Genomic DNA, 25,663 nt, shown 5'->3' with positions numbered 1-25,663 from the left:
ATTTTTTGAGGCACCTCCACACTGTTTTCCAAAGTGGCTGTACCAACTTGCATTCCCACAAACAGTGTAAGAGGGTTCCCCTTTCTCCACAACCTCTCCAACATTTGTTGTTTCTTGCCTTGTCAATTTTTGCCATTCTAACTGGTGTAAGATGGTATCTCAGTGTGGTTTGTTTTTTTTTAATTATGTTATGTTAATCACCATACATTACATCATTAGTTTTTGATGTAGTATTCCATGATTCATTGTTTGCGCAACAACACCCAGTGCTCCATGAAGAGGGGGACATCGGAAGGAGAGATGAACCATGAGACTATGGACTCTGAGAAACAAACTGAGGGTTTTAGAGGAGAGGGGGGTAGGGGGATGGGTTAGCCCGGTGATGGGTATTAAGGAGGGTACGTACTGCACGGAGCACTGGGAGTTGTACGAAAACAATGAATTGTGGATCACTGCATTGAAAACTGGTGATGTATTGTATGATGACTAACATAACATAATAAAATAAAATTTAAAAAAAGAAAACCAAAAAAATAAAAAAAAAATTATATGTATAAATAGATTTGTATATTCCATGAATTTCATTTCAGATGAGTAAAAGATTACAAAATAGTTTTAGAAAAAGGTCATTGGGTTTGTTAGAACCTGTGAAACTGATTAATTACCTTATCATCAATGTAATTACCTGCATAGCAACTTCATTGTCATTACCTCAATACAACAACAAACAATGTTAGTTTTATCCCAAATTTGGAAAATATGTTTGAGATACGAAAACCAGTTCACGTGACATGTATAATAGTGTTGGAAACCAAAACTGAGACAGCACCAGAGGTTTGGGGACAGCCAAGTTGTAGAGAAGTGGGATTAATATAAAATGTTATGAGCCGAAAAACACCCCACAAACAACCACAACATGATTTCAGTACAACTCCAACTTAAAAGTCGCAGGGGTAGCTTTTGACATACAGCTGGGCTCCTTCTCACATGGGTAACTTTATCCAGAGAGCTTTAAGCTTAGGGATATTATTTATTCACTATAGTTAATATGGAGGTGAGCTGGTATAAAATTAGAGTAGTCTGGAGAGGTATACTTTACAAGTGGACCAGAAATATTACTCTAGAGTTAGTTCAGAATAGGGAAAATTTTAACAAGCCCCTTAAGTAATTTTGGGAACTGGGAGGTACTTTCACATTGTCACATTATCTTTTTTCGTCACACATGTAATTAAGTACCTTAATCATGCAAAATAACAACAATATGTAAAACAATATCAAACTGTGCTCAAAGTCTAAAAGAATTTTTTTTTTTTTATTTTAGAGAGAGAGAAAGGGCACAAGCAGGGAGAGGGGCAGAGGGATAGAATCTTCAAGCCGACTCCCCACTGAGTGTGGAGCTCAATCCCATGACCCATGAGATTATGACCTGAGCAGAAACCAAGAGTCAGATGCTCAGCCACCTAGGCACACCTAAAAGAAATTTAAAAAGGATGTGTCACAGCACTGTTTTGTTGACTTTGAGTACTTGCAAAATATCAATACATGTCCCTGCTAATGGCCAGACAGCAGAACATGAGAAACTCTGACCCACCATAGCAATGCACTTGGTTTGCACTTAATTTCCCCCACACCTTGGCTATGTTAGGACAGGAGAATACTAGAATCCAAGTAGGAACTCCTCAGGAACAGAATCCTTAAGGGTTAAAAAAAGAAATGGAATCATCTCCTACTTTCAAGATCTCTAACACAGTAGCTGACCACATTAGCCTTGAGACACAAGAGCAGAAGCAGATTCTTTTTTTTCTTTTTTTTAATTAATTAATTTATTTATGTAATTTCTACACCTAACATGGGGTTCAAACTCATGACCCAGAGATCAAGAGTCTCACATTTTTCCAACTGAGCCATCCATTCTTTTTTGTTTGTTTAGTTTCAGAGGTAGAGGTCGGTGATTCATCAGTCTTATATAAAAAAGCAGAGATTCTTAAGAAGATTGGAGCAACAGCTGAGATTTCTAAGGGCCTCCAACCAGCTACAATGTCATTCACCACATTTTCTTACCCAGTGGTTCATAGCTCTACATGAGAATCACCCAGAGAGCTTTCAAAATAAAATCTGATGCCCGTCTTGAATCCCCAACCAATGAAATAAAAATTTCTGTGATTGGGACGCAGATATTTGTATTTTCAAAGCCCCCTAGGTGATTACAATGTTCACCCAAGGTGAAGAGAACTATTGGCTTAGCCATATTCCAAGAATGAAACTCAACACAAAGAATTGTAATAAGCTTCACAAATCACGTGTAGTAATTATTATCACTATCATCTAGGGCTATCCAATACTGTTCAGAATTGGCTGGCTTGGCCATTGGATCAGATGGGAAAAATCAGCTCAACAAAACATAATTCTTTGATGGAAATTTAGCTTTTTGCCAACCACATGTTTAAGCATTTGTGGCCCAACTTCAAATGAAAACAGAAGTGTTTTGTTTTTTTTTTCTAACTGAATCATGATATTCACAATATACAGCTTGACTGACAGTGCTTGTGGGCAAGTGAACAACTTTAGAGATTCCTTTTTGCTTGGAAGTACACTGCGGACATTTATTTTATTCATTTGAAGAACAGGACTCTGAAAGCTGGGCTTGATTCTTGCTTTAAACAATCTGTGGGATTTGGAGCACAACCGAAAACTATCTAGATTTTAATTTGTTGACTCTAACTAAAATAAGTTTGGACTGAATGATCTCAAAGATCTTTTCCATCTCTTAATGTTCCAATTCAAAAATATATATAGTTTTCTCCCCCTTGCCAAGGCATGTGCCCTCAAATCACTTAGATTCATATGGTGATACCATTTTTTTTTCACTACTTAGGCCACATATTAATGGCCATGAGTTAAACAATAACTTGATCATTTTTGCATGGTATAAAAGAAGTACCAAAAGTACAAAGCTTTTCACAAAAGACAGCACAAAGTGTCATCCATCCATCAGGTGTGAAGAGACATCTCCAGTAGAGACCAAGAGAATATCTGCTTTCTAATATAAACATCACTTTTCTGTAAAAAAAAATTATTAGGAGGCATTCACTGAAGGGAAATTACTGGCCCTGGAGGCAAAGATGTGATAAGATAATGATTTCTATTCTTTCATTTTGGCCAAATGGTAAATAAGTCACAAATGAAATAACTTTGGCACTATTAATTCTCAAAAGCAGATTTAGGCAGAGACTTCAATAAGCCTGAAATCAGCACTTAATTTTTCATTTTCTCTTCTCTGGGAGGCTTCAATGGAAGAGTTTCAATTCTCAATTTAAGATAGGTTGCCAAAAACTGATTGAAAAAACATGGTGCATGAGAAGATGTTTAGGTAGGTTTAAAAAAAACAAAAAAACAAAACCTGGATACTACCATTGCTTGATAGGAAAATGACTTTTGCACCATACTTTATCCTTTTAATAGAAAAAGACTCCTTTTTTTTTAGACTTTGGAACAGCTTGATACCTAAAAATATATTTTTTTACTGTTGATGAGATATTTTGAGAAGTGTAGGTCAAAGCTTAGAAGTTTAAGAACTACATTTCACATGGAAATAGTTTGCATAGTTTCCACATTCTCTTTTCTTTTCCCATTTCCCTTAATAATATTGGATTTTAAAGTTATGCTGCTTTTTATCTTCATAGTCTCAGACATGGATGATTTTACCTTTAAATTGAGAAATTCAAAGAAATAATGTTAGAAGAGGTATGTATTTTCTAATCTACATTTTTCTAAGATTTCAGATCACCTCTTCCTATTTGAATGATCAAATTATCTCATCTGGTGTTTCTTGAAATGAAATTACTCTCAGGCTCAAAATTGATGATATAAATATCTTTGATAAATCTTTGAGTAAATAATTCTTTCACAACTACAAGGTCTTAAAGTGCCAAAAGAAGAAAACATTGCTCTTTTGATTTATTCCTATTACATGTTAAACAGGCTACTGACCAGAACTGAAACTAGATGAAGAGGACTTGGATCTCCAATTTGAAGTGTGACAGGAGCTTAAAAGTAAATTTTAACTACTTTAATCTAATTTGAACCCTTTTGAATCCAGTTTGTTAAATTCAGAACTGCACTGAATTAATTGATGTTGGATTGAACCATTTTCAACAATATTCTCATGATCTTAGCCTTGTCCAATGCCTGCCTGTCATATAAGACAATGCACTGTCTACAAGAATGGAACACGGCATGAAGTATAGAGATGATATAAAAAGGGGGAGGAGGTCAATATTAGTTATCATTTTGTAGAGAGATTATATGAAATGCAAGAGATGATCAGAATTTGGGGACCAAGAGTCAAGTCAGGAAACCAGAGATTGTATGAAACATTTCTAAGCCCTGCACACAATCCAGGTTCATGCAGCAAAGCAGGGAAGTTACAGGTGACACCTGTGACACCTAGAATTCCAGGGGAAGGGTCTGTTCTGTTCCAGGGTATAGAAAACTTTGCAAATAATTATGCAAACTCTTCCAAGTACTTCCTCTGAAATGAAGACATGATGAGGAGCCCAGGGTTTAAACAACAATTTTGAGTATGCTGTACAGCTAAATGCTTCCTGGAAGTGTGCTGTTTTGTCTGAGATCAATAATGTCCTATAAAAGGGTAAACTGGACCATCATGGTCAGTCTACCACCATGACAATGATGGTGTCAAGAACCTTCGATGGAAGGGAATTAAAAATAAATTCTAACTATATCATTCCCCAAAGCACTTAGGAATCAGGAATGCATGTGGTGATTCAGAAGCATCTGAGATCCATGTTAACCCGGTTCAGCAAAGTGAGAAGTGACATAGAAGAGTGCCAACGTCCCTGGTAGCATGGGTGACCCTTCACTATATGTTGAGTTCTGCAGCTTTCAGGGCAGCTCCAGAGCTCTGCCAGGCAGTGTTGTCACGGGGTCTGTGTGATGGCACCACCATGCCTGTTGTTTCCTAAGCTTCCCAAAGGGCCACCAATATATAGGCTTGCCTTAGAACAAAGATCTCAAGGGGTGCCTGGGTGGCACAGTCTGTTATGCATCAGACTCTTGGTTTTGGCTCAGGTCTGATCGCAGGATCTTGAGATCAGGCCCCATGTGGGGCTCCGTGCTCAGCAGGGAGTCTGCTTGGGTCTCTCTTTCCCTCTCCTTCTGCCCCTCTTCCTTGGGCTTGTGCACGTGTGCACTCTCTCTCTCTGAAATAAATAAATAAATCTTAAAAAAAAAAAAGAACAAAGACCTCAAAACCTGTTTAAATCAGTTAGGACTATATTGAGATAAGCTCTTCCAAGGTTTGAAATAGTGAATGAAAATATTAACTGTAGCTAAGTTCTTAAAAGACAATCCTAGGTCTGTTGTTCTTAAATAAATGACTACTTCTGAAGAGGCATTATAGATTATATTGCTGAAATCTTAGCTTAAAGAAGGTCATTAATTCAGAAATGAATGAATCAGGGACAGTAGTTAATGCATAATTCTCCAAATAGCAGCATTGCTATTGCTTTATCGAATTTGCCCAAATTTCAAGATCTTTCTAAACCACAGTTGTTCTTGTACGTCACTTTCAGTATAATGTTTGCCATCTGTTGTCTGTTTATAGGAAATGCATGCATGTGGCACTGCTTATATGCAACATGTAAGCTTACTAAAACAGATTTCATCAAATGGGAATCAAGTCAAGGTGAAATTTTATTCAAGGACATTTGTTCATTTCCAATCATTTGCTTGTGACATAATCATTGCAGGTTGATCAAATAAAATGATCTCAAGCTATTCCAAGCAAGAAAAAGCTTGACCATTGCTCATATCTCAGTAATATCAATTCCACTTAAGAAAAGTTTGGGGTATTTTTTGCTAAAAGAGCTAAAACAAAACTGCTGACTTCAAGCCTTAAAATTGGTCATAGATTTCTGAGACCCAAATCATTCTATGCCACTTGGATTACACACAGTAGATACTGGGAGAGAAACCAGATTTTTAAGAAATTCACATATGTGAAGTAAACAGCATAACTTTGTAATATGAACTAGTAATGGCAAAGAAGTAATTTAAACCTACTGTACAAACTGGGAGGATCTAATATGTAGAGTGATTTCTCTTTTGAAAAGGAAGTAAGGGCTAATTGTAAACTTTAGGGGTTTTGCTAAATTGAAGTTTCATTGTATTCTTTCCCTTTGCCCAAAGAAACTATACTAAGTGCAAAGAAACTAGCAAATATTTGAGTATCTGTCAAAATAAAAATTGCATCAGTCATATGTTTGAGGAGCTATCGGGCTTACCTTCGCCTGACTGGAAGTGCTGACTGGGGTCATGATAGGGAGAATACAAGAAGGGAGCTTCATGGCCAAAAACTCAGGGCTCTGCTCTCTGAAATTATCCATCTGGGAGTCTCAAAGCCCAGAAATCCCACCAACACACTCCCAGTCTAAAAAGAAGAATGGGGCAGAAGGTTAGAGACTCTATAAAGCAGCCTCAGCCCAAAGGGTCCCAATTAATCCCTGGGTTCTGTCCTCATGTATTATTCTAACCCTTCTTACTATATTCTCTAAGCTAACTTATATATTCTGTATTATGAGTTTAGTTTGTTTCTGTGGTAAATTATTTTCTTTTTAACTCTAAGTTTTATTTTCTTTCTCTTTTCTTTACTGTCTCATCTCTAACTTTCACTATATTTTATTAATTCCTGACTTTTATTTTTGCCACTTTATAGTGCTTATTTTATGCCACTTTAGCTTACTGTTTCATTTCATTATGTTACTTGGTTATTTTTATCATCTATTTTAAGATACCATTCTTATTTTCTTTTAAATATTACCCAATTTTTATAAATGGCAAGCAAAAATATTGGCTAAAAGGATGCATCTGGGAGGTCGATCTAGGCCCTAAGCAAAGAATGTTGAGAGATATTTTTCCCTCTTATGGGTTTTACATCTCTTCCAGATCCCCACAATTAACTCCTGAATTCCCACCCAACATAAATCTTTTGATTGTGAAATCAGTCTGAAAAGAGAGTTTGACTACCATCGTGAACACTTTATGCTAAGGAACCCAACCAGCCTACAAGCCAAAAATATCCCCTCGGCATCACGATAATATGACCCTGTGGACAGCACACATGAAAAACCAAATTACAGTGGTCTTCTTCCCTCACAAATCAGCCAATCCATTTAAGGAAACTGAGAAAACTTCATGATTTCTATTCTATAAAACTGTTGGATTCTGGGTAAATTCTGGGGGAAAACCACAGTTTACCAGGAGAAAGACGGTCACAGGAGTTGGGACCAGAAGGAAGTCAGGCAGTTCCAGTCAAGGAAAGAAACTGGCTCACATTCTCCAGACTTTATCCCTGTTTCCCTCTGTAAGCACACTGGCTTTGTTGTTTTTCTGTTGCTACTTCAATAACAGGATCATTTAGAAAATTCAAATGACATAAAGTTCTAAGCAAGAAAGTGAAAACTCACTTGATTTCCCACAACCCTGAAATAATCACCATTAATGTTTAGTGGCGATCTTTTCATGTCTCCTTATGCACAAATACCCATGGACATAGGGCATTTTAGATAAACGATATTATATCTTACATGTTTTTAAAACATGTCGTCTGTTTTCTTACTATTTCCTTCTTTTATGTTTTACCTTGTCTTACCCTTTCCCATTTCATTCTAGTCTCCCAACCTCTATACACATTCCTGACCAGCAACCCATGTTAACAAACTCGTTTAAAACTTGTATGTTTACATATATGCTCATAAACATATATATACACGTGTGCATACACATAGACATACATACACCTCAGGAAAGGCTAGGTTATGCTGTTATAAAAAATGACCCCAAAATATAAACAGCAGTGATTTATTTCTTGATCATGATATATTTCCATTTTAGGTCGGCTGCTGTCCTGCTCCCAGTTATCTTTCCTCCTAGATCCTGGCTGATGGAGAGGGTGTGTTGCTGTTGTGGTGGCAGAAGGAAAAATAATATGGTGATGCCATTGAGCTAAGATGTAGACAAGAGGTACCCTGTCCTAGTCCATGCTCTTTAGGAAACACTGATCTGGCCCTTCCTGGCATGTGCCTTCTAATGGAGCAGTCTGAAGGGCCAAAGGGCCATGCCCCCTTTATGTCCCTGTGGCTCCCCCCACACCAATCTGGACTGTGCTGCAGATTCTAGCTAGGATCCAAGAATTCCTGCCCAAATGGGCTCCGTGAGGGCCTCTTCCCTGAGTGCATCCCTCTGAGAGCAGACAAGATTGTAGGAGCATATACCCCTTAGCTCAAGAGGTAGCCAAGAGTTAGATGTTTGTGGGGAATGATGGAGCTTGAAAATATGGGCTGGAGTATTCACAGAAATGAGCTCAAGTCCCTCATGATATGACACAGATGGAAATTTAGAGCCCTACCTTATTTTGTTTCAGGAGGACAGTGTGTAGTCCAACTTAATAAACTGTATATTTCTCTGAGTTAAACTATACTTTTTTACATATAACGGGGATCACCTCTTGATTCTCTATTCTCTTCTACTATTTTTCTGTGTGTATGCCAAAACCACAATGATTTCATATTCTGTATTCTAATATGTAGTATGGCAACTCCCCTCTCATTAATAATTTTTTTCTTTTTCCAAAATATTATTAGCTATTCTTGAGTATTAATTTTTCCACATAATTTTTAAAAATCACTTTATGCAATCCATTACAGAAAACTCTGTTGAGATTCTAATAGGAATTATATTATATTTATATACTTACATAACACTGATATTTTTATGTTATCAGTAAGCCCATCCAAGAATAAGTATGCTTTCCACTAAGATTAATTTTTTTCTGAACTTTAATAAAATTCTATACAACTGGCTCTGAATCTTTCTAGTTAAATTTACTAAGTATTTTTATAGTTTTCATTTCTATTGTGAATGAAATGTTTTCCATTTCATTTCCACATTTTTATTGCTCCCATAAAAAAAACATTTTTTTACATTTTCTTGTTTTATTACATTTATTAGGGCCATCAGTACAATGGCAATAGCTGTCAAACTAGTCAGTGACTTTAATTGAAATATATTTTAGAATTTCACCATACAGAAAGGTGTTAGCTGTTGGTTTCTGGCGAATGATCTTTATGTCACTCAAATTATTTTTATTCTTTCTCTACTTTGAATATTTTTTTAAAAGATTTTATTTATTTAACAGCGAGAGACACAGCAAGAGAGGGAACACAAGTAGGGGAGTGGGAGAGGGAGAGGCAGGCTTCCCGCTGAGCAGGGAGCCCGATGAGGGGCTGGATCCCAGGACTCCGGGATCATGACCTGAGCCGAAGGCAGACGCGTAACGACTGAGCCACCCAGGTGCCCCTTGAGTATTCTTTTTTTTTTTTTTTTTTTAAGATTTTTATTTATTTATTTGAGAGAGAATGAGAGAGAGAGAGCACATGAGAGGGGGGAGGGTCAGAGGGAGAAGAAGACCCCCTGCTGAGCAAGGAGCCCGATATGGGACTCGATCCCGGGACTCCAGGATCATGACCTGAGCCGAAGGCAGTCGCCCAACCAACTGAGCCACCCAGGCGCCCCCCTTGAGTATTCTTTTTAACAGTTGCTGAACTTAGTCCCTTTCTGGTTAATATAGTTCTTTTTTCTGCATTGTATTATATAGGGTCAAGTTCAGCTCTGAGGAGCAGATAACTAAAAGTAGCAGTGACTTAAAACATAAAGTTGATTTTCCTGTGTTGGATAAATGTGGAAAGTCAAGGACTGGTAAAACCCACAATCATTGGGACTTCCCTCCTTCTATCCTATTATTCTGCCACCTCGACTTATGGTGCAGGGTTGCCTTGGGCTCAACCACCATGTTTTAATTCCAGTCAACAGGAAGATGAAGATTCAAAAGAAAAGGGCAAGTTCCCCTCTTTTGATAAGCCTTGTTCAAAGATGCACACACTACTTTTGCTTGCATTACACTGTTCAGAACTTAGTCTTATGGCCATGCCCTAAATGCTAGGAGGCTGGAAAATACAGTCTTTCACTCTATTTTTTCTGCCTTTTGTGGTTTTAAATGAGTATTTTATAGGATTCCATTTTCTCTCCTTTCTTAGTATATCAATTATTTTTCTTTTTTTACTTGTTTTGGTGGTGACCCTGCAGTTTGTGAACTAAGCCAAGTCTACTTTCAAATAGCACTGTACCACTTTGCAGGTACTGTGAGTCCTTATGATTAGAAAATAATCCTAATTCTTCCTGTCTGTTCCTTGTATCATTGCTATCATTCATTTTACTTATATATAGTACTACAGAATCATATAAATATATGTATATACATATATATACACACAAAAGATATCTACATAAGCATGCACAAATACATTGCTGATATTATTTTGAACAAACTTATGTTAGATCAATTAAAAATAAAAGGTTTTATTTTACCTCCGCGTATTTCTTCTTCAATGCTCATCCTTTATGTAGATACGAGTTTTGACTTCTATTATTCTTTCTCTAAAAACCTTTTAGCATTTCTTGCAAGATAGGTCTACGGGCAACAAACTCCCTTGATTTTTGTGTCTGAGAAAGTCTCTATTTGTCCTTCACTTGTAAATGATAATTTCACAGAATTCTAGGCTGGTAGTTTTTTGTTTTGCTTGTTTTCCTCTCTCAACACTTTAAATATTTCACTTAGCTCTCTTCTTGTTTGCACTCTCTCCTTGTTTCTGAGAAGAAATTGGATATTATTCTTATCTTTGTTCCTCCATAGATAAGGTATTTTTTTTTTCTCCCTAGCTTATTTTGGGATTTTTCTTTCTCTTTGATTTTCTCTAGGTTGCAATGATAAGCCTAGGTTGCAATGATAAGCCTAGGTGTAGTTTTTGGCATTTATCCTGCTTGATGTTCTCTGAGCTTCCTGAATCTGTGGTTTGGCCCCTGGCATTCATTTAGGGAAAATCTTAGTCATTATTATTTAACATGTTTCTCTTGTTCCTTTTTCTCTTTCTTCTCCTCTGGTATTCCTATTATGTTACACCTTTTCTAATTGCGCCATAGTTCTCATCTATTCTGTTCTGTTTTTCAGTCTTTCTTCTCTTTGCTTTCCTATTAATATAACCTCAAGCACAGGGATTCTTTCCTGAGCTGTGCCCAGTATACTAATAAGCCCATTAAAGGCATTCTTCATTCCAATTAGGGTTTTTTATCTCTAGAATACAGTTTCCATCTTTCTGCTTACATTGTTCACCTGTTCTTACATGCTATCTACCCGTCCAATAGAATGCTTAGCATATTAATCATAATTATTTTAAATTCCTAGCCTGATGATTTCAACATACCTACCTGCCATGTCTGTTTTTTTTTTTTTTAAGATTTTATTTATTTGACAGAGAGAGAGACATGGGGAGAGAGGGAACACAAGCAGGGGGAGTGGGAGAGGGAGAAACAGGCCCCCCACCGAGCAGGGAGCCCGACGCTCGATCCCAGGACCCCAGGATCATGACCTGAGCTGAAGGCAAACGTTTAACGACTGAGCCACCCAGGCGTCCCCCATGTCTGGTTTTGATGCTTGCTCTGTCTTTTCTAATTGCAGGTGGTTTTTGTTTTTGTTTGCCTTTTGGAATGCCTTGTAATTTTTTCCTGATAGCCAGACGTGGTGTACTGAGTAAAAGGAACTACTGTAAATAGGCTTTTAGAAATGGGGGCAGGGGGAGTGTTCTACAGTCCCGTGAGTAGGTCTCTCCTAGTGAGCTTGTGCCTCTGGACTGTGAACTTCACTTAGTTTTTTTCTCCTGCTTAGGTGGGGCAGGATGGCTAGAGTGGGCTGGAGTTAGATATTTCCCTCACTACCAGACCAGTTAGGCTCTGGCTAACTAGTTTCCTTGGGTGCAGTCTTTGTTAAGAACAGAGTGCTCTTGGGCCACCTGGGTGGCTCCATCGGTTGGGCAACTGACCCTTGGTTTCAGGTCATGATCTCATGGGATGGAGCCCCATCTCAGGCTCCATGCTCAGCGGGGAGTCTGCTTTAAGGATTCTCTTGTTCTTCCCCCACCCCCCCATCCACTCCCCACCCCGCCTTGTGCACATGTGCACATGCACACGTGCTCTCTCACTCTCAAATAAATAAATATTAAAAAAAATAAAAAGAACAGAGTGTTTTGGCCAATTTCAAAGTGGTTCCTACTCTCTTCCCCCTGCCAAAAGCACAAGGGAATTTTTCTCTGATATTTACTCTGGGTACCTGGTGTAGCTCCTGGAAGTAGATCTCACAATATTGGTGGGAGTGGGGGGCGCCGGGCAGCTGTAACTCAGTTCACCAGAGGTTTTTAACTCTCACATTTGTCCTCGCTGAACCTGTAGCAATTCTACTACAGCTCAGCACTGGTTCCTACAGCCGTTCTGCTTGTGAGTCTGCTCAGGCAAGTGGCAGCACCCTTACTCACCTGTCTCTCCAATCTCAGGGGCCCCGGTGTACCCTGTAGCCTCCTGTCTCTTATGGATTCAAGTACAGTTATTAATTTTTCAGCCTGTTACTTGTCAGGATGGAGTAGCAACTGCCAAGGTCCTCACATGTGAAACCAGAAATCGGAAGTCAGAAATATATTCTTTATTCTGGGCCACATATTCAGCTAAAATTGGGATTTTTATTACCATTAAACATGTGGAGAACAGGTATTAAAGTACAACTGACAGCTACTTTCACAATTATTTACTCCATGACATCTGGATTTTTATTCTTTAAATTGCTTAATGCAAGAACTATATTGAGAGGCTTCCTGATATGAAAATTATTGGAATGAAAGTTATTTAGTCATATTGTATTATTTTCAATATATCTCCCTAAAAATATAAATTACAAATTTGAACCCAAGAGTAGAACATACGAATATACCATTACCAAAGAAGATGTTGCAATACTTGTTAAAGTTCCTTTACTAAAAATATATCAGGATCACTTGGTTTTATGATTTAGTTCCAAACATGGGGCGGCTCAGTCCATTGAGCATCCAGCTCTTGGATTCAGCTCAGGTCATGATCTCAGGGTCATGAGATTGAGCCCTGAGTCAGGCCCAGGGCAGAGTCTTAGGATTCTCTCCTTCTCCCTCTCCCTCCCTCTTTGCCCCTTCCCCTGCTCTCCTCCACAGGCGCTCACTCTCACTCTCTCAAATCGCTCTCTCGTTCCCTCTCAAATAAATAAAATTTTTAAAAAATTTTTAAAAAGTAAAAAAAATAAAAACAGAATTCAATGTCTATGTTTATATCACTACAGACCATAAAAAATGAAATATTCCCTAGTCATTTGATAAAGACATTATTTTAATACTAAACCTGTTAGAAATTAATAAAAACTGTAGCTCTATCTCACTTATAAATTTATATGCAAAACTTTTAAGTAAAATAATTATAATGTCCATAATAAACCTGTTGGTTTAGGAAGCAAGGGATGCTCCCACTAGGAATTTGTCAGGATATCTTACCATGATTTTAAGAAACCCAGATCTCCTGAATGCTGGAGTGAATGTGGAAGAATTTAAGCCATAGCTACCAATATAGAGCTACAACCTCTCTAAAAACTTTGGAAAGTGGACCCTACTCCTCAGCTTTTTATGGTATTACTTAACTGTGGCAAGCCTCAATTTCTCCACTATAATATTGGAATAATAATCGTGTTCTTGGAACAATTCACTAAGATCATATATGTGAGGCATCTATTACATGTTTGGTATATGATGAGTGCTCAGTATTCTTACATGGCATCTTCCATTGTCTATACCATAGAGAAATTTGTAATGCAAAGGCCTATCATATTAACCTACCTAAAACCATTTGCCAGTAGAAAATTAATTCTTTTATATCTTAGTTTTGAGTTTCTTTACTTTCCTGGCTTTATGAGTGAAAAACCTGGCCAATTGGGATAGCTATTTTTAAAATGATTTTTACTTCATTTAAGAATTTATTTCTCACCCTTTCTCCAAAATTATAGGCAGCTTATGAAAGTGTATGAAATACAATAGCAAAAAGTATATATGGAAGTTTTTTTAATAAAAAAGCAACATTGAAAGGATAAAATAAAATCATGAATCATACAAATAAAAAACCTGCATATCAGAGGGTCCTATGAGCTTGCTGTAGTTGGGTCATGTACTTCACTACAAAATGTCTTACAGAAAGTGCTGCAAGTTACTAAGCTCCCATTCATTTTGAAACCGAATTTTCTACTTTGGTTCCTATTTTTTGGTCTCTGTGGGTCCTCACAGTCATACTCCTCTTAAAAAGTGTATGAAGATTATTTTGATGTCTGATATCAATTCAAAAATCTTATAAATTCTGTGTATATTAGGCACCAACCTAAACATGACTTCTTTAAAAAATCAGAATAGAATTTTTAACGCTATTTCCCAAAACTACACAAATGATTGGGGTTTTAGAGGGTTGTTCTATTATGGGCCATTTTCCTAGGGGTTACTGTGAATTAACTAGAAAAACATTTAACCAGTGAGACTTAGAACTATAACAATTTGAATGATAATAGAAACCTCATTTATATTTTCAATCAAGAAAAATGGGTCACAGATGGCTTTATAGTGAACTTGTCTTTGCTTACTGTCATCATTGATAGGTTTCTCAGGCCACAGTTAAAGTGACTATTTCTCACTCAGTCTGAACAGCACTAAAGCCACCTCCAAGTTTATGAACATAACTAGAATGCCTAGGTTTTAAGGGTTGGAATGGCTGTGATAGATCAAAACACTCTCAACAAACTACCTTTGGATGTTTGGTGGATTCCCTTGAGACTTGTTGAGAGAGGTTTCTGCCCTCTCATCAATGTTTAGCATCCAGCACGTTTTAGGTTCAACTCCCCCGTGACTATACTCTTAACCATAAGAACTCTGATAAGACTGCCTTCGGCTTTCACTTAACCACCTTTAGCCTTGATTACGAGAACAGAATTTGAATATGGAATAAGTTATGAGAGCTTAATGTAAGATCCAACTCTTTATACAGCTGCAAAATTTGCATTTTAAAACCAACGGAAGAATGGGTCCCCAGGCAGCAATGGAATCCAGATGGCAAATTTTAAAGATCACTTTAAATTCACTTTCCTCTTCAGCTTATAACTTAAAGAACTAATACTCTAATGTTGTTTTGGGGCAGAAGTTGGCAAATTTTTTCTCTGTAAAAGGGCACATAATATTTTAGGCTTTGCAGACAATACAGTCTCTGTTGCAACTACTCAATTTCACCATTGTAGCATGAAAGCAGCCCTAGACAATACCTAGATGAATGGGCATGGCTGTGTGCCAGGAGGATTTTATTACCAACCTTGCAGACCAGATTGGACTTGCCAGCAGTCATTTGTGTGTCCCTACTTTGAAAAAACTGTGTCTTTACCCTCCAGTTACAAAATTGCTTTGTATGTTTTTATGATCAGATAGATTTGTGATTCAGAAATATTGGGTGACTTGTAATTATTTGTCACCAAAATATTAAAGAGTTTAAAATATTAACTCTAAATTCTCTAGACTCCATGTACTGGCATGATTATCATTTCATGGTATCTGAAACACACTGCAAACCAGATGATTTCATAAGAAAGAAATTATAGAAGATGATGTTGAAAAAAGAGGCCTACCCCTTCATAGTTAATAAATTCAGGGCATAGACATTCTTCTAAAGTAATGTACAAAATGTTTTTTGCATATCAGGTGCATTTTAACTTCAAGTTCAGGAAAGTAGTTAAAGAGCAGTAGTTCAAGAAAGTAGTTTGAATACAGCTACAAAATCCAGATATGGCTGAATTGACAATGAATGATGGGGGCTTCCTCTTTAATCTGACTGCTCAGGTTAGAACAGCTAATGGAGCTTGGAACCACCATTGGCTGTTACGATGATTTCCAATGTGACATAACTGTGGGAAGGACAAAACAGCTTCTAGGTGGGCGCCTGGGTGGCTCAGTTGGTTAAGCGACTGCCTTCGGCTCAGGTCATGATCCCGGAGTCCCGGGATCGAGTCCCGCATCGGGCTCCCTGCTCGGCGGGGAGTCTGCTTCTCCCTCTAACCCTACCCCCTCTTGCACTCTCTCTCTCACTCTCTCTCTCTCTCTCAAATAAATAAATAAATCTTAAAAAAAAAAAAACAGCTTCTAGGGAGACACATGTAAGATCTTGCAGTATTTTTACTTTGACAGCTCATTTGCTTGCTCCATGGTTTTTTGAGATAAGCCATGTCAGAGGAGAAATGACAGGCAGCTTTATCTAGTTATGAAGCTTTTTAAAATGCCACTCTCCCCTTCCATAAATATCCCAGTCTTTTATTGACAACAGTGCTAGAATTGTTTCCAACTTTTTCTATTCATAGGGAATATTTTGTGACTGTTACCGTGTAGCTTTGTGCGACTCAAATGTCTTTCACTTTGCTGTTACACCTCTAAATGGGCCAGAGCTTTTTAAAATTTAAAGAGTAAGAAGAGATGTGGAGTGTACACAAGGGAAAACACCATATTCTTTCATATATTGTTGTTGCATTTCAAATCAAAATGATTAAGACATGATTATTCATGAAACAACTTTTCTTCTAAATACTTGATCTACACTTTCATTTACCTTAAATGTATGGCTCTGCTTCAAGTTCCGCATTTTTTTCATGTTTTCTGTTAAAGACCACCTTTTCATGACATGTATACCCTTTGAATATTTATAAACTGCCACCATACTCTCCATTCTTTATCTTTAAGCTGGATTCATATTTTTATGGGTACACATTCTACAACAGGATAGGAACAATTAAATGACATAGCACCAACCTGACTCATTTTTTGTTGCGAGGTTCTAAAATCCTTCATCTCATTCCAACAAGAAAGCTTTTAACTTTCTACCAATTTCTAACCATTAACTCTCTCCTTTAGTTCTTTATCCCTTCAAATACTGACAATTCATGTGCTCTGAGGCAGCTTGGCAGAACTACAATATATAAATACTGGAAGAATCAGATTCTATGCCAATAGTTGTAAACTATAGATGCACAATGATTATTTTCAGAAATAGATGTAGGGAATGTCCACAGATGTTTGGAGTTTAGTCTCTTTGAAAATATCAGATTTGAGTTATGATGGAAATAAACAAATATCAGTGCAACCAAGCAATTAAGGCATTTTTCTGTTGGTTATGTTAATACCATGCTATGTTCCCCAAATTGTATGTTTGAAATGTATTATTAACTTCAAGATGGGATATTGGCCAAAACAGTAAGTACCAATGCACTTAGTGAAAAATAATACCAATATGTTGATTCTTAGGTATAAGATAATACTTGTACTATATTTCAAAAAGCAAGAAAATGATAGCCTTCACTATCAGAAAATAATTCTACCTAAATGAATAATATCTTCTTTGCAGTCTCCCTCAAAATATAAATATAAATTAACAACCAGGTCTGGGATTAGAAGTATTACATGGACTAAATTTCATAAATCCAAAATGTATTTATCATCTCACTTACCAAATATTTTTGTCAGATAACAATCTACACATGGATGTAAGTCAGCCTGTTTAGCTTTTATACAGAGATAAAATTAATTTAATTGTGGTGTGCTCATGGGAGATGGCATAGTCAAAAATAAATACTCAATTGAAGGACAAGTAGCATTCGGATAACCAACATCCAAATAAACTCAATTCTGGCATTTCTATTTTGAAATCACAGTTCTGTAAGTTGCCACTGTGGCTTATAGGTAGCTAAACTCGTTTACTGGTATTAGCAGTTTTGTATATTGCACTGGATTTTCTACATAGTTGGTGATATTACTAACAAATGAAAAGTCTTACTTTTTTTTTCAAGCTGTTTTTTTGTTTTGTTTTGTTTTGTTAGTTTTGCCTTATTACATTGCATAAGACCTTCAGAAAAATTTTGAAGTGTTCAGGGTTGGCATGTTTGCCTTTTTTATGATCGTGAAGATTAAGCGTTTGGCCTTTCACCTTTAAAAGTTATGTTAACTATAGGTTTTCCGCTTTTATCAGGTGATGAAGTTTCCTTTAATTACTAATTTGCTGTATGTTTTTATAACAAATAAGTGTTAAATTTTATCAAGTGCCTTCTCTGCATCTATTGAGATGGTCTTAGAGGTTTTTTCATCATTATTCTGTTAATTATGTGAACTGCTTTGATTGATTTTCAAATGTGAAACCAATATTGGGTCTGAAATAAATCCTCTGCGGTCAAAAAGTATTATACCATCTATATATTGCTGGATTCTCTACGAGTTTTTGCATTTATATTCATAAGGACTATTGGCTTATTGTTTTATGGGGTTTTTTTTTCTTCTCTCTCTTTGGTTTTGGTATAAAGATAGTGCTTTCTCTCATTTTTCTTTCATATATCTGTAGGCTCTGTAGTGATTCTCTTTTTTAAAATTTCTGATATTAGTAGTTTATGTACTTTTATTGTTTTGTTTATCCAACTTCCCAGAAATTTTTAATTTGTTGATCTCTAAAAAGAATATGCTTTGTTTCATTTTCTCTCTTGTTTTCCTGATTTCAAATGAACTCATTTTGCTCTTTATTATTTCCTTCTTTTACTTTGAGTTTAAGTAGCTCTTCCCTTTATAGACTATTAAAGGGGGGGGCAGAGAATTTAATTTACAATTCCTTCTAATTCTAATAAGCATTTAAAACTACAAATTTTCTTCTAATCACTGCTTTAGCTATATTCCACACTTCAATATGTTGTTTTTTTGTTTCATCTCATTTCAAGAACTTTCTAAAGCTACTAGTGATTTTTTTCCATTGGTCTTGTGTTTTTTATGAAAAATATTGTTTAATTTCCAAATATTTGAAGATATTTCAGTTTATCTTTTGGCTTTTTGTTTCAATTGAATTGCTGTAATCAGAGAACAAACTGCATGATTTCAACCCTTGCATATTTTTTCCAATTATTTTATATATATGTCAGGACATACTTTATAATCCAACATACAGTACATCTTGGTAAATGATGCATAGGCACATGAAAAGTATATATACTCTGCTGCTGTCTGATGGAATGCTCTATAAATGTTAATTAAGTCTAGCTGGCTGTTAATGCCAATCAATTTTTCTACATCCTTATTGATATCAATTACCAGAAAAGGAGTATTAAAATATTTTTAAAAAGTAACAGACTCTAAAAGTAATATAGGAAATTTACCTGATCTTTTTATTTAAAAATTCCAAAGTCAAATATAAAAGATTAAAATTTAACTCTTGTTCAAAAGAAAAATGTTGATTCCAATTTTAATATTGTAAAAATGCAGCAAAACAGAATAAGGAATAAATGAATTGTACAGTACTAGTTAATTTTTGACCTACTTAAAACTTCCTTATATAACACATGTGGTTTCCTTGATTTAAGTTTGACTTCCTGAAAACCAAATTAAGACAGTTCGAGGGTAATTCCACCCCAAATTTAAGGTAACCAATTTACTGCTCTGCTTCTCTTTTGTGGACTCTTTTTATCTTTTTTCATGTAGAGGGATTTTAACATTTTTTTATAATTTTGTGAGTTGAGATTTTTTTACTATATAAGTACTCAAATTATTATTCTTTCATAAGTATAGTCATTAAACACCTGAGAGATGCAATTATCCATACCTTATTTCCAGTTAACTTATTTCTTCTGACCTCTACTGGATGGCATTGACTATGTCAAAGTGAAAATACAGATATATGTAAAAGAAAAAAAAAGAAGTTTTGAGGAAGGTAGAAAAGAAGCAAACTTAATCTAGGAACTTCATTTTTTAGCCTTAAAATACTGAGATTTAAAATAAAGTACTTAAAATAAAATACTACAAGAAAAAAAAATACTGTCTTTTTTCCTTCATAGTACATAATTTTTTTTTTAAGATTTTATTTATTTATTTGACAGAGAGAGAGAGATAGCGAGAGCAGGAACACAAGCAGGGGGAGTGGGAGAGGGAGAAGCAGGCTTCCCGCGGAGCAGGGAGCCCGATGCGGGGCCCAATCCCAGGACCCTGGGATCATGACCTGAGCCGAAGGCAGACGCTTAACGACTGAGCCACCCAGGCGCCCCTCATAGTACATAATTTTAATATTTCAGAGCAACTTAACTTTGTTGGACTTGCATAATAGCACTAGAGTTTTCCAGCTCATTGATTCCTAATTTTTGTATGTGTGAAGATACTGATGCTGCACAGTACAGATCCAGATGTAGGTACTGTGTCACACTGCTAACATGGCCTCTGATTTATAGTTATCTATTGCCATTAATTTGCTACTCACAGATTTTCTCATTCTAATTGAAGACTCAAGATATCTGGCCTAAGCTTTTCCCAAGAAAACTGTTTCCTAATTCCTAATGCTTTGACCTCAAAAATGGTTAAGAAAAAGGTTGCTGTGATGTATGCATGGGATTTACAAGTCTGTTAGATGTCTCCCTCAAAGGGAAGAACTGTGAAAACACAAACCAAAACATAAACATAAGAAATAATAGGAGATTGTCTGCTGCACAACGCCCCATCAATTTGATTTACCACTTCACTCCAAACAAGTCCATGTATTTTGGCAATAAAAAATCTTCCCCATATTCTCAAAATAAATAAGCCATGGGGAGAGAGAGGATGAAGATCTTCATTTTGTAGATCTAGAATTCTGCTTTTACACTTCCTATTTCTCTTTAGTCCCAACCCAAACTTGAAGTACATCTTTAATTTCTACAAAAGTAAATAATCCAACACAATAAGAATTCGAAGGCATAATAGCCTGCTAAATGATTTCTGAAATAGAGAGCAGACAAGGATTTATGTTCCAGCCACAAAATCAACTTGAAATTAAGTATCACCTGCATTAAAATTCTCTTTGATTTCATCTCCACCAGGGATTGCAATGACTTTGCACTTTATGTAATCTCGATTCTCTTCAACTTGTTGGTTACCTCTATCCTTCATTGTATATGGGCTCTTGTCTCCTCTTTCCTTCTCTGAAGAAGTAACAAATTCTTTCCTGCTCTCCCTTCAGTACAGTCATCGTCTGCCTTTTTCCCTGAACTATGGTACAAATGAATTTCCCTGAACAAAGTTCTTGGGATCTAACCTCCTACTCACAAAGCATTGAAGTAACATTTCTAGTTCTGTAAGAATTTTGGAGACAGGCATTATGTTGATGTTGGGAGGTATAGCTATATAGAGAAATATAGATATTATATCTATTATAAATTATATATAATATATAAAATTCATTTTATTAAATTTATGGAAAAGGTAAGAGAATATTCAACATTATAGAGCACCTACTATGGAAGGCTAGGCACAGAGCACTACTCTTAGTACTATGGTGAAAGCAAATTGACCTGTCATACCTTTAAGAAACTCTAACATTTTATATCATAATATTTAAAATAAATACAAATTGGGGCACCTGGGTGACTCAGTCGGTTGGGCGGCTGCTTTCAGCTCGGGTCATGATCCCAGAGCCCTGAGATTGAGCCCCACATCAGGCTACTTGGCTCAGTGGGAAGCCTGCTTCTCCCTCTCCCTCTGCCTGCCACTCCCCCCGGCTTGCTCTCTCTCTCTGTCAAATAAATAAAATAAACTCTTTTAAAAAAATAAAATAAATACAAATTTGGTAAAAGAATATTAAATCTCTAATATTAAATATTGTTAAATATATTTGGGACATAGCATAAAATGTCTTTTTACTATACACCTTACTTCCCACCATTATAGACCTAAAACTTCCTTGTTCACTTGGAGGACAGGATGAAACCAGATATCACTCAAATCAAACGTTAAAATTTATAAACCTAAAAAGTATTAATTTCTAAATTATATTTTCAGTAGCCATGTCGACTGCAAATATGCCATTTTACAAGAACACAAAAAGAGAATTTTAAAAGGGCTTATTTTTTCCCTATAATATGCCCCATGTTAAGGGCCAAATGCTGCTTTTTATGTAACCCAATTTATATTTTTCCTTTTTATGTGAATTTTTAATCATTTTTGCTTTAATAACCAAAAAAAAAGTCATGGAAAGTAAAATCTAATTCCATTCTTTTAACAAGCAGTTAGCCAACCACACACCCTTTACCAGGAAAGGAATGTTAGAAGGTTTTACTAGAGGAGGGAAAGTTACAAAGAAGAAATGATTATTTAATCTTAGGAGGACAACATTCATTCAGAAATTGTAAAAAATCAAGAGTTCAGAAGAGCATATTAAAGATTTACTATACAATATGCTACAAAACACAGCTGGATAGTTAAGGCAATGTCAGGGAATATTCAGTATTACATGAAGTTTGACCTATGGGTTAAGTCTTGATCTAGAAGGTAGAACTTGAAGGTATATATGTGTAGCTGGTTTATTGAACTAGCATAATTCATGACTTAATTGAAATAGAAATTTGTTTTTATTCCCACAATTATCCTCTAAACTTTATTCAGTACTGGTGGTTTCCTCTAGCACCAGATGAGAATTCATGGGCTTACTCTTAGATAATAAACAGTCCTATGGTCACTTTAACACAAACAAAAATCCAATTTAGTAATTAGAATGTCTAGTCCAAGATAGTAATCAAAATTTTGAATTGGATTTAACAATAATTCTTCCTTCCTCCACCAGCGTGAGCCTGTCTCCCCCAGTTCACTGGCCTGTTTTTGCTTCTTCCAGTGGTTGGTGGTAAGGAAAGAGAACGATAAGATTATAATGGACCCTCTTGTTGTTATCAGGCTTCACACCATCAGGACTGGCAAAATTTTAAAGCTGACTCTCTTAAAATGCATTTTGATGGAGTCTCTATAGAGTCTCTGATTAGCTGCTTCAACTGTAGTTTCTTTGCTCTGAGAAGGTATACCATTACTCCAAATGGTTGTGAATTCTCCATTTTACTGATGCTGCAATCCCCAGTTGGTCCCCCTCACCACCACCTCTCTCACTTTATCTTTAGTGGGTATGCTGGAGAGCCAGCTCCTATAAGCTTGCAAGAGCAGACTGTGCTCATATTCTTTCAGCTCCACATTCAATGATGCCATGTGGATAGTTTGAAATCAGTCATAATGGTTATATTTACACCATAGAAATAGACAAATGTTACAAATTAGGAGATACAGGAGCATTGCTTTTATTTTTGTTTTTGTTTTTGGAGAATCACTTTTGCGGCACAATTCTGGGTCCATGGGAAACACTTAAAACCCTTAGACACTTAAATCATTTGCCCCCAGCAAACTATTTATGTATTGATGGGAAAATCCCAACACTGCTTCTTCTATTTGCTCCCTCACTAACACAGCAGCTGGCATGATTTTGCTCTCTAAATACACCTGGTTGGAGCCAGACCACAGAAAGCCCCAATGTACGAGTCACGTACCAAGCTTCAAAGGTACCCTTGGAAGTCTCCTCACCATCAGGTTTGATGAAGGGGAGCAGGCACTCTACCTCTAAGGGAGTATGGTTCACAACACACCTTTCTCCAAAGATACCTTCTGCCCTAAATCTACACTCTTCTAAACTACACTCAGGTTTTTATCCTCCAGCTGGTAGTGGGCCCAAGAGTTGTAGAAGTGGTCAATTCTGCATTTATGATCTTTTACAGTTCACATTTATTTTGTCTTATTGTCTTCTTCAAAACTCAATTTGAGCATCCTGATTCGAGAAGCATAAATCATGAAAAAGAGAAGGGAATCACACATATTCAGTATGAAAGGATGATGAGAAATAAGATCAAATGAGAGAATATACCAATCTCATCTTTTGTGATTATAGGTGTTGTTGTTAAATGTAGGAGGGGAGGCAAGTTCATGTGTAAAACTCATTTAATTTGAAATGAAGAAAACTATATTAATGGAGCACAACCCCATGCACGGACTATGCTAGACTAGGCAGTGTTTTTATACTTAATGTACAAAGGAACTTTCTAGGAGGCCTTGTTAAAATGCAGAGTCTAATTCAGTAAATCTAGGTGGGACTGAGATTTTGTATTTCTAACCCAGTTCCATGTAATGCGTATACCACTGGTCTAGAACTTCTCTGAACACCAAAGGACTAGAAAACACACACACACATACTCATGAAATAATTAAAACAATTTTATGAGATGGTTCTTATCTCTATTTTATCTATGAGAAAAATGAATTTGAGTGAAGTTAACTTGTCCAACTACATATATAAGTGGCAGATATTTGTCTTCTTCTCTTACTCTTTCTATTGGATGACACAGTATCTCTGAAGTAGTTGTTATTCTTATTTTCAATGTATAAACTTTAATCTGGTAAAAAATAAATAAATAACAATGTTGAATTTCTTTTCCTCATGATACGACTAACTTCCCATTTTTAAGTAACTGTTCAGTCTCCTAACTGCTTCATAGCCCCAGAGTTATAATAGATTTAATCAGTATCATGTTCAATGCCAGCTACTAATAGATACAGTTCACCTATGGAATGAATGTCTTCTAGATAATTTGGTCATGTATAATGGTACAAATGTCTATATTAAAGAGTTGTATTTTATATTCTATAGAAATATATGAAGTCTTCGGGTTATCAAAGGTTTACTGTCTAGTGAAGAGACTTTCTAAAACATATATTCCCTCTCATTTACTTATACTGAATGTGTACAGAATGCCCACCAAGGGACACAAAAGCTGATCCCCAAGAAAAATATGACGAATTTGGGCTGCCCCTAGAAAGGTGGTATTAACAACCTCAACCCACAAATTTCAATTTTAAAAGATTAAAATCTTTAAGTCCCTGATTGCTTACAAAATACCTTGGTCACATGTAATACATTTAAAAAAAATTATTAGCTAAATGATTCTTTTATTATCAAAGTTTATACATTTATTTTTTTAATTGTTTTCATTGCTACATAAACTCAATCCCTTGATCTTTCCTTTTAAGCTTGTTTAAAACTAAATGAAGGAAGGAAGATAGAAGGACGTGAGTCACATGCTAACCAAAATAACAAAACAGCCCTGGCCACAGATAATTTCCTGAAACCAGTATGAGAAGGAATAGCAATGTGAAAGAAAAACATTAGCAAGTCATTTTGTAAAACAGTAAAATTTCCAAATATAATTGAAAAGAGAAAAATATTTCCAAACTAAATATCAATTTCGGAGCCTGAGGCAATAAACAAATAAATAAATAAAAGGGGAAAGCTCAGTCTTAATATTAAAAAGAATAAAAACTGCTTGTTTTCTACGTTTATAATATAACTGAGGAGCTGTTTAATAAAACTGAAAAGAAACATTAGGTAAAATTCACTTTTAAAATATATGATATTATGATCTCTATGCAAGAGATTTAATAAATTGTTATGTATTCTGGGATTTATTGAGTTTTAACTTTGCAAACATCCCTTTGAATAAATGGAGTTTGATAACTGGGAATGGTTTCATGTGACATATCCTATCAAAAGACCCAAAACAAACACACAAAATGTTTGATGATCTCAACACAGCTGTTAAAAGTCATTTTGGTATGGGGCGCCTGGGTGGCTCAGTTGGTTAAGCGACTGCCTTCGGCTCAGGTCATGATCCTGGAGTCCCGGGATCGAGTCCCGCATCGGGCTCCCTGCTCGGCAGGGAGTCTGCTTCTCCCTCTGACCCTCCTCCCTCTCATGCTCTCTGTATCTCATTCTCTCTGTCTCAAATAAATAAATAAAATCTTTAAAAAAA

The 25,663-nt window shown here is 36.1% G+C and overlaps 1 long non-coding RNA gene across 2 annotated transcripts in view; it reads right to left on the bottom strand.

Annotated features, from left to right (window-relative positions):
- The window catches only part of LOC145716410 (uncharacterized), a 79,167-nt gene that overhangs the window by 15,036 nt on the left and 38,468 nt on the right, over positions 1 to 25,663 (bottom strand). The window contains exon 4 of one of the 2 annotated variants that reach the window (XR_014139045.1): positions 1,292 to 1,470. The exons of the other annotated variant lie outside the window; for it this stretch is intronic. This is a non-coding gene — a long non-coding RNA (uncharacterized LOC145716410). Of the gene's footprint in view, positions 1 to 1,291; positions 1,471 to 25,663 lie in introns of those variants that run through there. 2 annotated transcript variants of the gene reach the window in all.

This window comes from Leptonychotes weddellii, chromosome 12, assembly GCF_054177405.1.
Source record: "Leptonychotes weddellii isolate Sample4059 chromosome 12, ASM5417740v2, whole genome shotgun sequence".
Classification (NCBI taxonomy): Eukaryota; Metazoa; Chordata; class Mammalia; order Carnivora; family Phocidae; genus Leptonychotes; species Leptonychotes weddellii.
The sequence above is the reverse complement of the archived record's forward strand: the minus strand, read 5'-3'. Positions and strand labels throughout refer to the sequence as shown.